Source organism: Rhinoderma darwinii, chromosome 1 (assembly GCF_050947455.1).
Source record: "Rhinoderma darwinii isolate aRhiDar2 chromosome 1, aRhiDar2.hap1, whole genome shotgun sequence".
Lineage (NCBI taxonomy): Eukaryota > Metazoa > Chordata > Amphibia > Anura > Rhinodermatidae > Rhinoderma > Rhinoderma darwinii.
In genome coordinates, this window is record NC_134687.1 from 64112332 (window position 1) to 64128042 (window position 15711).

At 42.9% G+C, this 15711-nt stretch overlaps 1 long non-coding RNA gene across 1 annotated transcript in view; it reads left to right on the plus strand.

Annotated features, from left to right (window-relative positions):
- The first annotated feature begins 335 nt into the window (after nucleotides 1–335).
- LOC142735483 (uncharacterized) overlaps nucleotides 336–15711 on the plus strand; it is a 36973-nt gene continuing 21597 nt past the window's right edge. Inside the window, exons 1-2 of the long non-coding RNA XR_012880546.1 lie at nucleotides 336–1133; nucleotides 2617–2679. This is a non-coding gene — a long non-coding RNA (uncharacterized LOC142735483). The remainder of the gene's footprint in view (nucleotides 1134–2616; nucleotides 2680–15711) is intronic.

A 15711-nucleotide genomic window follows, 5' to 3' on the forward strand; every position in this document is an offset into this window, starting at 1 on the left:
TGAACAAGCCGAGTCAAACCAGGAGTGTACGAGGTACCAAACGCAGAGCAGGTGAGTAGTCAGTAAGCCAGGGTCAATATGAAGCAGGGTCAAATAGTTCAAGAAGCTGCAGCAGGGCCAGGAACCCAAACGAGAAGAATCACAAGCAAGGAGGAACAGGAAAGGCAGGTATAAATAGACAGAGGGCGGGAGCTAGCTCCGTCTGGCCAGGCTGTGATAGGCTCTCCCACTCCTAAGCCTGCCATCATGAGTGGTGGAAGATGGAGTCAGTCTCACAGACATAGAAGCAGGTGCAGACTGATTACCTATGGGCGTAAAGCTGTGCCTGGCAGATCCTTAGCAGGAGCAGTATACAACACCGTATGTATAGATACAGTAAAGGATCACTAATCCACAAGTTATTGTCAGCTTTACCAGCAGTATTATCGGGTAGAACAAGTTGCACAAAACCGTAAAACAAGCCCATACTGCACTGATCAGGAACAGCTCGTATACCCTCCAAATAAAAAGAGCTATGCCCGTATCACCAAAAAGTTAAAAAGTACTAAGAATGAAAATAACTCACCTCCCGACGCCCGCAGCCATGGATCCGTGAGCGCTGGTCCCCATCTCCTTCCTAGGAGACGCCAGCGCTCACTTCCGCTCCGGTCTGCTGTGTCCCGTAGGGTGCGCGCGCACGCTGTAAAACAATCATCATCATCAACCACATGACTTCCTGGTTTATAAGAAGGCCCCAGCCCTTCAGATCCTTGCCTGAGCGTTGTTAGTATTCCCAAGTCTGTCTTGCAAATGGTCCCTTAGTGTTTCTCGTTCCAGTTGATACCCGTGACCTGTTACCTGTATCCCGTGCTGTGTTCTTCTTCTTGTGCCTACTAGTTGGAGTCGTGTCCACTACACCTGCTGTTGCCTTGCCACGTCCTGTCTTCTGCCACGTCCAGAGGGATTCGCCACGTCAGGCGCAATCTGCGGCACCTGCTGTCATCTGCCACGTCCTGTGTCATCTGCCACGTCCAGAGGGATTCGCCACGTCTGGCGCAACCTGCGGCACCTGCTGTCACCCGCCAGGTCTGGCGTTACCTGCTGCACCCACCTCCATCCATGCCAGAGCTGCGGCCAATGTCTGGACTATCCAGGTACCCTTGTGCGGGACTTTGTATTTCTGGGGTTCCTGTTGTTTGGCCAGCTGCCTCCCTGCTACGGCGGTGGGGCCTAGTGGGTCCACATACCCACACACCGTGACAAGGACATAACCATAATAACAGGCAGAATAAAAAAATCAAACATTTAAAAACTACAACCCCCAATATATTCATCTAGCGGTATAGTAAGAATTTTTAGTTTTGTTTTATGGTTTTACCAGTTTTTCTAATTTTGCGTGATCGTTTGTTAGGCGACACCACCCTAGGTATTCATCTACGGGTATAGTGAGACTTTTTCGTTTTGTTTTGGGATTATTAACATTTTTAGTCAGTGGGCAGAAAATGGGAAAATAAATAAAATTACTGGACACCACAAACGCATAATAAAATGCAATTTGGGTGAGGTGGACGACCAGCTTTTTGTACCATGTTTTGCTCTTACACATGGCACTATATGGTTTGATCACTTGATCGGATAGGTCCACCCCACCCATTAAGCGATTGTTTCAAATATGTTTTTATTTTTATTTTTTCGCTTTACAACAACGTACTCAATAAAGGTACAATCATCAGTAGCAAAAACTGCAAAAACTGCAAAACAATAGCATATTTTAGTGTACATACATTTACAAAGGAGAAAAAAGAAATATAAGAAAAAAGAACACAGTAAACCATTACAGAATGAATGGCAGAGAAATATCTCTAATCAGCAAACCGCGAATCCAGTACATGCATACCTCTTAGGAATTTCAGTAATAAGTAAGTGACACGTCTAAAGGCAAATATGTGTAAAAGTTGGGCTAAATTCCCCATCATATACCACTAGACAGTCGAAGAGGAATTGACTATATGGTAACATAGAGAGTAGAGGAGAGAGTTGTACTCAAGTTGACTATCAGTTATACAAAGTATGAAGAGAGTCTACCATATTGTTGTGGATCTTGAAGAAAGAAATGCCATGCACACCATATTAGGTTATACTTCCCCATGGTTCTCTGAGCTACGTGACATAACTCCTCCAGTCTAGAGATCTGGGTCATTTTATTCAACCATTGAGAGATTGGATGAGTATCTTCCTTCCTCCAGTAAACTGGAATCATGGCTTTAGCAGTTGATAGCATATGTAACCACAACACCCTGCTAAATGAAGTTGGCAGAATCGGGTGCAAATTTAAAAACACAAGTTTCATGGATAACCGAGGAACTTGTGGACAAACGGATAACAATATGTCCTCTACTTTAGCCAAGAAAGGTTTAATAAGGTGACACTCCCACCAAAGATGAGTGTAGGTACCTGTATGTGATAAACATCTCCAACAAGTCTGGGGAATATTGCTGGCGTATTTGTGAAGGAGAGCCGGGGTTTTATACCACCTACTCACCAATTTGTAACTCGTCTCTTGTATAGCGACACACCTAGAGACATATATGAGATATGTCAGTGGGGCTAAATGTAATATCTAACTCTTTTTCCCAGGCCCGAATATAAGGCAACTGAGGAAGGTGTGCCTTCAAGATGAGATTTTTATATATATTGGAGGTAAGTTTGGGAACAGGTTGCGTCACAAACATCAATTGTTCAAACCATGTGAGATCTCATAGGAAAGAGCCCTGTTTTTGAAAGATTCCTAAAGTATAATAGCAATTGAGAATAACGTAAGTGATTAATAGGAGTGGTAGGAAATGCGAGTTGAAACAGTTCAAACGGAGGAAAAGTTCCATCTAGCATTATGTCCCCAATCACTTTCCCCTTTAAAGAGTTTTGTAAGGAGGACCATAATTTCAGGGCTGGGTCTTCCATTCCCAATAACTCGCCCACCTTCATCAATGGAGAAGGTGAAGGACTTAATGCTATTGTAGCAGACAACATTTTCCATACACATATGGTTGCTTTTGTCAATAGATTGACTTTAGGTACAGTGCCCCCTAAATAATCAGAACAAATAAGTGCTTGCGTCAATGAAGATTCACATATTTCCTCCTCCACCGATACATACGTTTTAGGATGATACTGATTATGCCATTCAATAACTTTACCCAACTGAATCGCTTGATAATACACCTGTAAGGCCCCATGCACACGACCGTGCCCGCAATCACGGCCCATGATTGCGGGCACGGCCGGCCGCCCACTGACAGCCGCATTTTCGGGCCGTGCTCCCATACAAAGTGCCTGCAAAATGCCAAAGAAAGGACATGTTCCATAATTTCCGGAACATTTCCACGGCACGGACACCCTTCCGTAGTGCTACGGAAAGGTGTCCGCGTTCAATGAAAGTGAATGGGTCCATTTTTGCGGACCGCGTTTGCGGTCCGCAAAAACTGAGGTTTTTTACGGTTGTGTGCATGGGGCCTAAGTCTGTGAAATTAATCCCTCCCAGATACTTCGGACGAGTCAAGGTATTTAAGGATAAACTATGGCACTTCCCATTCCATATATAATTCAATAGAAGCCTATGGATCTTGCGGAAAAAGCTCTAGGGTAAATAAATAGGCATAGATTGCATTAAATATGTCAGTTTAGGGATAATGAGCATCTTAAGTAAATTACTCCGTCCAATCCAAGAAACATATGGGGGATTTCAAGATTTCATAATCATTGAGATTTTGTCTAACAATGGGGTATAGTTGAGTGCAAACCAGGAATCCAGAAACGCGGAAATCTGCAGGCCTAAATATTTTATACAGGAGGAAGACCAGGGAAACTGAGATACAGTCTGGGCTGCAAGTATCATCTGAGGGGGACATGTGATATTAAGTGCATTAGATTTAACTGGATTAATCGTAAAGTTTGATAGGTCATGAAAATGGTCAAATATATCTGATAAGATAGGGCAGAGGCGTAGCTAGGTTCTCCAGCACCCGGGGCAAAGATTCAGTTTAGCGCCCCCCCCCCCCAACCTCTTTCCCGACATCTCCTTCCCCCTCACCGTGTTTGTTTTCCCTACCAATAGACGTGTCATTTCTTTTCCACATTTCTTTTTATGTAATGCGAGCAAAAAAACATTTCTACATTTTACAAGCAATATAGTTCTTTACACAACACCAGAATAGTGCTCAGTACATAAATACAGCCCCAGAACCAAGCTCATTACATATATACAGCACCAGCACAAATACAGCTCAATTTAGTGTAACCCCTGCTGTACAGGTTTGTACGGCATAAAACTACAGCTCCCAGCATGGCCCGAACAATGGTAAGGATATGCTGATAGGTGCTGTTTCACAAAAAATAAATCCTATCATAATCATACCACCCACCTCGCTGCAGATCATACAGTGACTACATTACTGATTAGAGGCAGATTAAACATTTACATTAAGTGACTCACCGGTGACGTCTCAGATTCTAGTTCTTTTTCTCCATTTGGTCCAGACCTCTATGATGACTTCTCCCGGTCACAGACCATTTCTACAGTTTGCCGCTCAGATGTCTTCAGCTTCTCACTTTTCCAACATTTTTACACCTATAAATAAAGATAAAGTTCTCATTATACCACACACTACGCCCCTAAATATAATAGCGCCATACACTGCACCTCTAATTATAATAGCACCATACACCGTGTCCCACACACACACTATGCCCCCGGTAGATAGTGTCTGCCATAGAGCCCCCTGTAGATAGTGCCCCCATAGAGCCCCCTGTAGATAGTGCCCCCATATAGCCCACCGTTGTATATAGTGTCTCCCCTATAGTGCTCTACAGATAGCCCATCCCTGTATATATCCCCCTGTAGATATAGCCCACCCCTGTATATAGTGCTCCACAGATAGCCCACCTCTGTATATAGCCCCCCTGTAGATATAGCCCACCCCTGTATATAGTGCTCCACAGATAGCCCACTCCTGTATATAGCCCCCTGTAGATATAGCCCACCCCTGTATATAGTGCTCCACATATTGTCCACCCCTGTATATAGTGTTTCACAGTTAGCCCCCCCCTGTATATAGCCCCCTATACATAATAGTCTACCCCTGTATATAGTGCTCCACTAGATAGTCCACCCCTGTATATAGTGCTCCACAGATAGCCCACCCCTGTATATACTATATATAGGGGTGGGCTATCTGTGGAGCACTATATACAGGGGTGGACTATATGTACAGGGGGCTATATACAGCAGTGGGCTTTCTAAGGAGCACTATAGGGGGAGCTATTTGTGGGATACTATATGCAGGGGTGGGCTATATCTACAGGGGGACTATATACAGGGGTGGGCGATCTATGGAGCACTGTATGCAGGGGTGGGCTATATCTACAGGGGGGCTATATAGCCCCCTGTAGCTATAGCCCACCCCTGTATATGGTGCTCCATAGATTGCCCACCCCAGTATATAGCCCCCTCTGTAGATAGACACCCCCCGTAGATAAAGCCCCCCGCGTGTAGATAAAGTCCCCCCATAGATAAAGTCCCCCGTAGAATAAAGGCTTAAGTCTATTGGCTAATAATTTAGCATAAAGCTTAATGTCGATATTTAACAGAGAAATTGGTCTATAGCTGCTACATTCAGCAGTATCTTTACCCTCTTTGGGTAGTATAGAAATGTGCGCCTCTAGAGATTGTTTGGGAAATCCCGTAGAGTGAAGATGGGAATTAAATGTATTTAACATCTGAGGTAAAATGAAATCTGGGAAGTATTTGTAATATGCAGAAGGCAAACCATCTGGTCCAGGACTCTTCCCCAAGGGAGTATCCTTCAGGGCGGTTTCTAATTCTAAGAGAGTAAAGGGTTTAGAGAGGAGGTCTTGTTGGGAAGGAATAAGAGAAGGCAAATGTAAATCTCGTAAAAAGGCATACATTTTTAATTTCCTTCCATGCAGTTCTGTTTCGGACTCATTATTTCTAAGGTTACAAAGTAGATCATAATAAGATTTAATTTTTTTAGCAATGTCAGCTGTTTCTTTAAGTAAATTACCTACCTCAGTACGTATACCTTTAATGTATGTTTGTTCTTGTATCTTCTTAGCCATGGTAGCCATCAATTTGGACCCCCTGTTTCTGTGAACATACATTTTGTTGTGATTATACAAGTATGCTTTGGCTGCCTTGAGTTTCAGCAATTGTCTCAAATGTTCTCTCTGTACAGTAAGCTCTTGCTGAACCTCAATCGCCAGTGATTTTTTTATGTCGCTCCTCCAGATGTAATATCTTGTTCAAAACATTATCAATTTCTTTTCTATGTAATTTTTTGATAATTCACTGTATTTAAGCAATATATATTGTGCTCCCACAAAATATGAAAATTTGTAAATTCACTGAAGTGATATATCAGTAAAATGTATAACTTTTATTTCATAACTCTCTAAAAACAGGGGTACAATCACCACTGTGAAAAGCCCAACCGTGTATATTAAAAACGTATTAAACAAATACTCCAGGTCCTGATTCATTTGTGAACCCTCTATGACTGGATATATTATAAAGATACCAATATGGAATCAGCGTTTAAACATTGGTGTAACAGTGGTTTAGACCCTAAAACACACCGGAGCCTGCGATAACCGCACCTAAATCTCCTGATGCTAAGGTACACAACGATGCCACTGTCCCCTACGCTAAAATCCCTTGCTTGACCTGACCCTACGCGTTTCTATACTTATCATCATCAGGGGTCTGTAGCTTGGTCACTCTGGCCAGGATGCCAGCGATATTTCTTCAGCAGCAGATATTCTACTGCACAACACGGAAGCATGCACGCATAGATGTCAGCGGCATGCTTCACTACGGGACTCTGAGTTACTATAACTAGATACTCCTCCCCCTGGCCTCGGCGGCATACTTCGAACCAGCCAATCACACCAGCCCACCACATTCGTGACGTCCGACCATGTGACTCCCGGCCGTCAGCTGACATACCCGGAAGCAACACTGTCAACGCCAAAGAACGCGAAGACTCAATGGAAGGCTGTAGACGTATCTACTTGCTGCACATAAGCTCCTTCTAATGAAAGATAGAGTATAACAATAACAGGTTGGATACATATTGTGGATCAGTTCAAAACCGCAACTGGACTGCCACACTTGAAGCACCTTCCCTGGAAATACATATTGTATGAATGAATAAGCAATATTAATGTCTGCCACACTTTGGACTTTGAAAACCCTCCTGGACAGATCTACCATGCCTGTTACTATTGAATGACTTGCTGCAATTTAGCTATACTAGGACCAGGATATAATGGCCATACACCTACCTAGAAAACCAACATCACAATGTATATTCAAATGAATTGTATATTTAAATAAAACAGGTATAATTTGTTTGCTCATTTAAACCTTCAGGCTGTACACAGGCCAGTCTGTAGATCCATTGGGCCTCTTTGCGCAGAATGAGATTGTCCCAGTCCCCTCCCCGTTTAGGAGGACGTACTAATTCAATCGCCTGAAATTTTAAACAGTCTGCCCGGCCTTGATGTTTTGCATGTACATGTTTTGATATGGGAGTATCTCTCGAATTTGTAACCTCTCCAACATGTTCCCTAATCCGGCGCCGAAACTGCCGCACCGTTTTGCCCACATAGTTCAGTGGGCACGGACATGTTATTAAGTAGACCACCCCAGCTGTTTTGCAGTTCACGAAGTCTCGAATGTCATACTCAACCTTAGTGGTGACACTTTTGAATTTCTTCCCACTTTGGATAAAATCACAAGCTTTGCAACTGCCACATCTGTGTGTGCCCGGTATCTGCCTGTCCAACCAAGTTCCTTGTTGTATTATAGGGTCAAAACAACTCTGCATCACCCTATCCCTAATGTTTTTACCTCTACGGAACGTGACTGAAGGCCATTGTGTTATCTGATCCGCCAAGTCCACATCAGCACCCAAAATACGCCAGTATCTTTTTAGTATTTCCATGATCTCAGATTGTTTGGAGTCATAAGTGCCTATGAGTCTCGTGACCCTTTCCTCTTTTCGTTGTCTAGGGACTAAAAGACTCTGCCTGTCTGCATCCCTCGCTACCTCATAGGCCTTTCTAATTACCCCCTTAGGGAAGCCTCTCTCCTTTAATCTATTTGCGAGGTCATGTGCCTGTATCTCAAAATCATCCATCGAGCTACAGTTCCGGCGTACTCTCATGAATTGGGCTCTGGGGATCCCTCGTTTAAGGGGATAAGGGTGACAACTGTTCCATTGAAGGAAACTATTAGTTGCTGTCTCCTTTCGGTGTACTTTGGTACGTATTGCGCCTTCCTTAGTTTTAATAATTTTAAGATCTAGAAAAGATAATTCCTGATCACTGATTTCACATGTGAACCTTAGCCCTAGGTCGTTTACATTAAGGGCTGCCACAAAAGTATTGAATTCCTCCACTGTGGAATTCCAAAGCAACAACACGTCATCAATATATCTCATCCAGATACCTATTGATGAAGTCCACTTAGCAAATTTATCCCCAAACACTACTGTCTCTTCCCACCAGCCAAGAAACAAATTTGCATAGGTGGGAGCAGTAGGACTCCCCATTGCTGTGCCACGTTGCTGGTGAAAGATGCGGTGTTCAAAGATAAATACATTCCTCTCTAACAGAAAATGTAGCAATTGTAAAACAAGCTGGTTATGGGCCACATATTGAGTACCTCTAGATTTTTACAAATATTCCACTGCCTCACCGCCAAGACTATGTGGAATAGAGGAATACAAAGCCTCCACATCCAAGCTGGCCAAAAAAGTATTTTGTTCCAGTGTGATACCCTCAATTTGTTTTAAAACATCCATAGTGTCACGTACATATGATGTAAGACCTAGTACAAACGGACGCAACACCTGGTCTATATATGTGCTTACATTCTGGGTTAGATTATTGATACCTGATACAATAGGTCTACCACGTAAGGGAGGGTACCCTTTGTGGATTTTTGGTAGGCTATAGAAGCATGCCATGATGGGAAATTGTGGAAATAAAAAGTTGAATTCATTAGCACTGATCAGGGACCTGCTCTTTGCATCACGTAGGATGCCTAAAAGCTCCTTTTTGAACAGTGCTGTGGGGTTCTCTTTTAAAATGGTATAACAGTCAGGATTGAGCAAAATGTCCTCACACATTTTCTTATAGTCTTCTCGACTCATGACCACAATGTTCCCACCCTTATCGGATGCTTTTAAAATGATATTACATCTTTTTTCCAAAGTGGTAAGAGCTACACGTTCAGACCAAGACAGATTATTATCAATACCCCTCACATCCTGACCCAAAGCCTTGATCTCTTCCCCCACCAAATCTACGAACAGATCTACGTTGGTAAAATCTCCCAATGGCGGCAACTTCCTACTTCTAGTTTTTAAATTGATAAAAAGACCCAGTCCTGGAGCTCTACTTGATTCCTCAAGCAACCCTTCCAAGGCTTCTAGGCCTTCTAAATCAGATTCCTCTAAACCCATTTCCAGACACTTTTTCTTATTATGATGTTTGAAAAACTTAATCCATTTTAATTTACGAGCAAACAAATTCAAATCCTTAATCCAGGTAAATGAATCGAATTTCACTGTGGGGACAAATGAAAGCCCCGTCTCTAAAAGCATGATCTCAGATAGACTCAATTTGTGTTCAGATAAATTGATAATTTGTAACTTATCCGTTCCTATTCCCTTTATAAATCCTTTTGTCCCCTCAGCATGTAGCGGGAAATGGGGGGATTGTTGGATAAAAAATTACTGCCACTGTTGGAAGAAGCTCTAGCCTGGCCTCTATTCCTACCTCTGGCGCCTCCCCTGTATTTTTGTCTACCACCACCAGTCCCAAAGAATGGGCCTACTCTTTCAGGGTGTGTTGTTTCACTCTCAGATGTAGAGGGGTCCGATTCTCTTAAACCCCTATTAGACTGCTGATGCTGTTGTTGTTGCTGATTAACAAAATCATAAGCTTTTTTCTCCCTAAACTCCTGCAGATCTCTCTGGAACTGGAAGTGCTTACGTTCTTTTAGATGATTAGTGAACCTCTCTAAGGAGTGTTGCAAGGTTTTGTCTTTTTTGTCAAAACCTGGGGTATCCACCAGAGTCTTGACTATCTCAATCTCTTTTTTCAAATCAACACTGATATGATCAAACTGGATTATCTCTTCCTCAACCAAAATTTGCATTAATCTCAGTGAACTCCCTGTGATCTCCTGCTCCCACCTCTCTTTTATATTAGATGTCTTTAATCTGGAGGCAGGGGCAATAGGGACTCTCAGGCCTCTAGGTACTATTTTATTCTTGAGATAGTTCTCTAGACTCTGAATTTCCCACCAACTCCTTGTATAATCCTTATGTAATCTAGTGAGATTTTTAAAAGTGGATTTAAGGGACGCACCCTGCGTTGTATACACAAGTTCACACTCAGAGGAGACGCTTTTGGCCTCATTCATCCATCCTTCTGTACTTAAAGAGGCTCTGTCACCAGATTTTGCAACCCCTATCTGCTATTGCAGCAGATAGGTGCTGCAATGTAGATTACAGTAACGTTTTTATTTTTTAAAAACGAGCATTTTTGGCCAAGTTATGACCATTTTCGTATTTATGCAAATGAGGCTTGCAAAAGTACAACTGGGCGTGTTGAAAAGTAAAAGTACAACTGGGCGTGTATTATGTGCGTACATCGGGGCGTGTTTACTACTTTTACTAGCTGGGCGCTCTGATGAGAAGTATCATCCACTTCTCTTCACAACGCCCAGCTTCTGGCAGTGCAGATCTGTGACGTCACTCACAGGTCCTGCATCGTGTCGGCACCAGAGGCTACAGTTGATTCTGCAGCAGCATCAGCATTTGCAGGTAAGTAGCTACATCGACTTACCTGCAAACGCCGATGCTGCTGCAGAATCATCTGTAGCCTCTGGTGCCGATGTGTCCTCGCTCGTCTGACACGATGCAGGACCTGTGAGTGACGTCACAGCGTGATCTCTCGAGAACACGCTGTGTCTGCACTGCCAGAAGCTGGGCGTTGTGAAGAGAAGTGGATGATACTTCTATACACAACGCCCAGCTAGTAAAAGTAGTAAACACGCCCCGATGTACGCACATAATACACGCCCAGTTGTACTTTTACTTTTCAACACGCCCAGTTGTACTTTTGCAAGCCTCATTTGCATAAATACGAAAATGGTCATAACTTGGCCAAAAATGCTCGTTTTTTAAAAATAAAAACGTTACTGTAATCTACATTGCAGCGCCTATCTGCTGCAATAGCAGATAGGGGTTGCAAAATCTGGTGACAGAGCCTCTTTAAATCAGAGAGTGCAAAGGCTGCCATACCCAGATAAAGTATAATATATAATGAACTGTACTGATTCGTAATAATTCACTGTATTTAAGCAATATATATTGTGCTCCCACAAAATATGAAAATTTGTAAATTCACTGAAGTGATATATGAGTAAAATGTATAACTTTTATTTCATAACTCTCTAAAAACAGGGGTACAATCACCACTGTGAAAAGCCCAACCGTGTATATTAAAAACGTATTAAACAAATACTCCAGGTCCTGATTCATTTGTGAACCCTCTATGACTGGATATATTATAAAGATACCAATATGGAATCAGCGTTTAAACATTGGTGTAACAGTGGTTTAGACCCTAAAACACACCGGAGCCTGCGATAACCGCACCTAAATCTCCGGATGCTAAGGTACACAACGATGCCACTGTCCCCTACGCTAAAATCCCTTGCTTGACCTGACCCTACGCGTTTCTATACTTATCATCATCAGGGGTCTGTAGCTTGGTCACTCTGGCCAGGATGCCAGCGATATTTCTTCAGCAGCAGATATTCTACTGCACAACACGGAAGCATGCACGCATAGATGTCAGCGGCATGATTCACTACGGGACTCTGAGTTACTATAACTAGATACTCCTCCCCCTGGCCTCGGCGGCATACTTCGAACCAGACAATCACACCAGCCCACCACATTCGTGACGTCCGACCATGTGACTCCCGGCCGTCAGCTGACATACCCGGAAGCAACACTGTCAACGCCAAAGAACGCGCAGACTCAATGGAAGGCTGTAGACGTATCTACTTGCTGCACATAAGCTCCTTCTAATGAAAGATAGAGTATAACAATAACAGGTTGGATACATATTGTGGATCAGTTCAAAACCGCAACTGGACTGCCACACTTGAAGCACCTTCCCTGGAAATACATATTGTATGAATGAATAAGCAATATTAATGTCTGCCACACTTTGGACTTTGAAAACCCTCCTGGACAGATCTACCATGCCTGTTACTATTGAATGACTTGCTGCAATTTAGCTATACGAGGACCAGGATATAATGGCCATACACCTACCTAGAAAACTAACATCACAATGTATATTCAAATGAATTGTATATTTAAATAAAACAGGTATAATTTGTTTGCTCATTTAAACCTTCAGGCTGTACACAGGCCAGTCTGTAGATCCATTGGGCCTCTTTGCGCAGAATGAGATTGTCCCAGTCCCCTCCCCGTTTAGGAGGACGTACTAATTCAATCACCTGAAATTTTAAACAGTCTGCCCGGCCTTGATGTTTTGCATGTACATGTTTTGATATGGGAGTATCTCTCGAATTTGTAACATCTCCAACATGTTCCCTAATCCGGCGCCGAAACTGCCGCACCGTTTTGCCCACATAGTTCAGTGGGCACGGACATGTTATTAAGTAGACCATCCCAGCTGTTTTGCAGTTCACGAAGTCTCGAATGTCATACTCAACCTTAGTGGTGACACTTTTGAATTTCTTCCCACTTTGGATAAAATCACAAGCTTTGCAACTGCCACATCTGTGTATGCCCGGTATCTGCCTGTCCAACCAAGTTCCTTGTTGTATTATAGGGTCAAAACAACTCTGCATCACCCTATCCCTAATGTTTTTACCTCTACGGAACGTGACTGAAGGCCATTGTGTTATCTGATCATACAAGACAAGCAGTAGAAGACTGAATTCAATGAAATGCTCAGCCCTTAGTCAGTCTTCTACTGCTTGTCTGTATGTTCATTACCCTGCACATAAACCAATCACGTTCTCCGAATATTCAAAGCGCAACCAATCTGAAAGTTTACAGTGCTTGGGAATAAGTGACTGGGGCAGAAGAGGATGGAGGCGCAGCCTTATATAGTGGATCGAGCGGGTTCCCCAGCAGCATTTAAAAGAAACAGGATCCTGACCTGTCCACAGAGTTTAAGGCAACACAGAGTATTTCAGGAGATGAGCGTGCGGATCTTGTGCGGGGTGGTGACTTGCCAATCATGTGAAGGTGTTATTGAGGACAGGAGTGGAGGAGAGGTAACAGACTGAGAGCTACGTAATGGTAAGAGCAGAGTTCACAGCAGCACAGAATATTTCAGGAGAGGAGCGTGCAGATGTTGAGGAGTGTATGACGCTGAGAGGCCGCGGCAGCCTGTGATTGGCTGCAGAGGCCGCTGCAGCCTGTGATTGGCTGCAGAGGCGGTCAAGTGACGTGCGTGACCGCCACTACAGCCTGTGATTGGCTGCAGCGGCGACATGGATGAAACGTCATCGCTGGAGGCCGGACAGGAGGAATGTAAGTATGAACGTATTATTATTTTTTTTATTACATTAAAATTTTATTTTCCGCGCGCCGAGCATGGTACTGTCAAGGTTGCTGAAAGAGTTAGTGCAGCCCATTAACTCTTTCAGCACCCTGGACAGTACCATGCTCGGCGCACGGAAATTACAGGTTCGGTCAGAACTAGTTCGGTCCGAATCGAACTTTTTCGTGAAATTCGGCGAACCAGCCGAACCGAACTTTTCATAAGTTCGCTCATCTCTACTTATGAGATTCCCAAACTATGGACAGCGGGGTTTGGTCTTGCCCATTTTCCTGTTAAAAGTTAGCGAACTTTTGCTACACATTGCTTATGTTTGTCATTGTTAAGAAGGAGTTCATTGAGTTTCCAAGTATATGGCTTTCAGGGTAGTGATAAAATGTTCATGTTCATGAAAACTGGTGCATGATCAGAGACTGTGATATGACCAATAGTAGAAGAAGTTACTAGTGGAACGTGTTGAGACCTAACAAAGAAATAATCAATTCTTCGGTAGGAATGATGTGGAGCAGAATAATATGTGTAATCTTTGGTTGATGGAAAAAAGGTTCTCCAAACATCTCTCAAATGGAAGTCAGACAATTTCTATGGAGCGCCTTCAAACTCCTAAATGACTGTTGTGAATGTCCACTAGAGGAATCTACAAGAGGCTCTAGAGTAAGATTAAGATCACCTCCTATAATACATATACCTGATTGAAAGATTTTCAATTGTGTCAGAGTGTCAATTATCCATGGAATCTGTTGGGTATTAGGGGCATATAGGCCAGCTATGGTAACCAGTGTGTTCACAATCGTCCCTATCAAGAAGGAACCTGCCTTCCAGGTTGCTTAGTTGTGAGATTAAAGAAAAAGGGGTAGATTTTTTAAATGCAATCGTAACCCCCCTTTTCTTGGAGGAGTGATGCTGAGGTTGGTACCATGTGGAGAAATATGTACATGGTAAAGTCGGGAGATTACCCCAAGCAAAATGTGTTTCTTGCAAGATCGCTATATCTGTGTGGTGAGATCTGAGAGTTTGGAGAATTCTAGACCGCTTTGTGGGCGAGTTCAATCCCTTTACATTCCAGGAAGCAACATGTACTGTGGACATTATACAATAATAAAATACTTATAAAGTTAACAGAGATCAAGTTAACAAAATTAATCAACTATTAAACACGAAAAACAAGAGTCAAGTATTAAAATGAATTGACTCCAAGTTGGTCGTTGGCAAAATAACAAGTGCCCGGATATCGGGAGATATCAGGGGAAAGAATTAATTACATGCACAGTATACACATGTTAATACTTAAACAGCAAACATATTATAGATTGTATGAGTCGATATAAGCATGGATAGGAGGCACATCGTTAGATATACATATCATAGCATTTTCCTCCCAGGGATCAGCTCTACAGAACTATTTATATATTATAACTTTGATTGAAAGAATTAACATAAAAAACGTTCAAGTGGTGTTCAAGGACTACCTGCCAAGCACTGTTTTGAAGAAGGAGGAGATCTCCGCATGTGATCAATCCAACTGGTTGGTAAGTCTCTTGCGTGAGGAGCAATTTTTAGCAGTAATCTGTGGCATGGCCTCCGGAAAATTCGGGAGTCCCGCAACATCTGTGATCATTAGCCAGGACAAGGGTTTCTTCGGATCAAGCCCCAGATCTTCATATATGGGAAGAAGATCTTCCGGACGATTGATGAGCCTGAGAGTTCCATTGAGCACAAACGATAAGCCGAAAGAGAAGAGCCAACGATAGGAGATGGCTATATCCCTAAGAATATCCGTTACAGGTTTAAGTTGTTTCCGTTTGTTGTGAGTTACTGGCGAGATATCTTGGAAGATAGAAATCTTATAACCACTATGAGTCATATCCTGGAGTTCTCTCGACTTCTTAAGGACAGCATCTCGATGTGTGGAATTGAGAACTCTGCAAATTATATCACGGAGCGGTTCTCCATCTTTAGGCTTTGGTCTCAATGCCCTATGGGATCTTTCAATCTCCAGAGATGAAGCTAATTCAGCATTTAATAGCATTT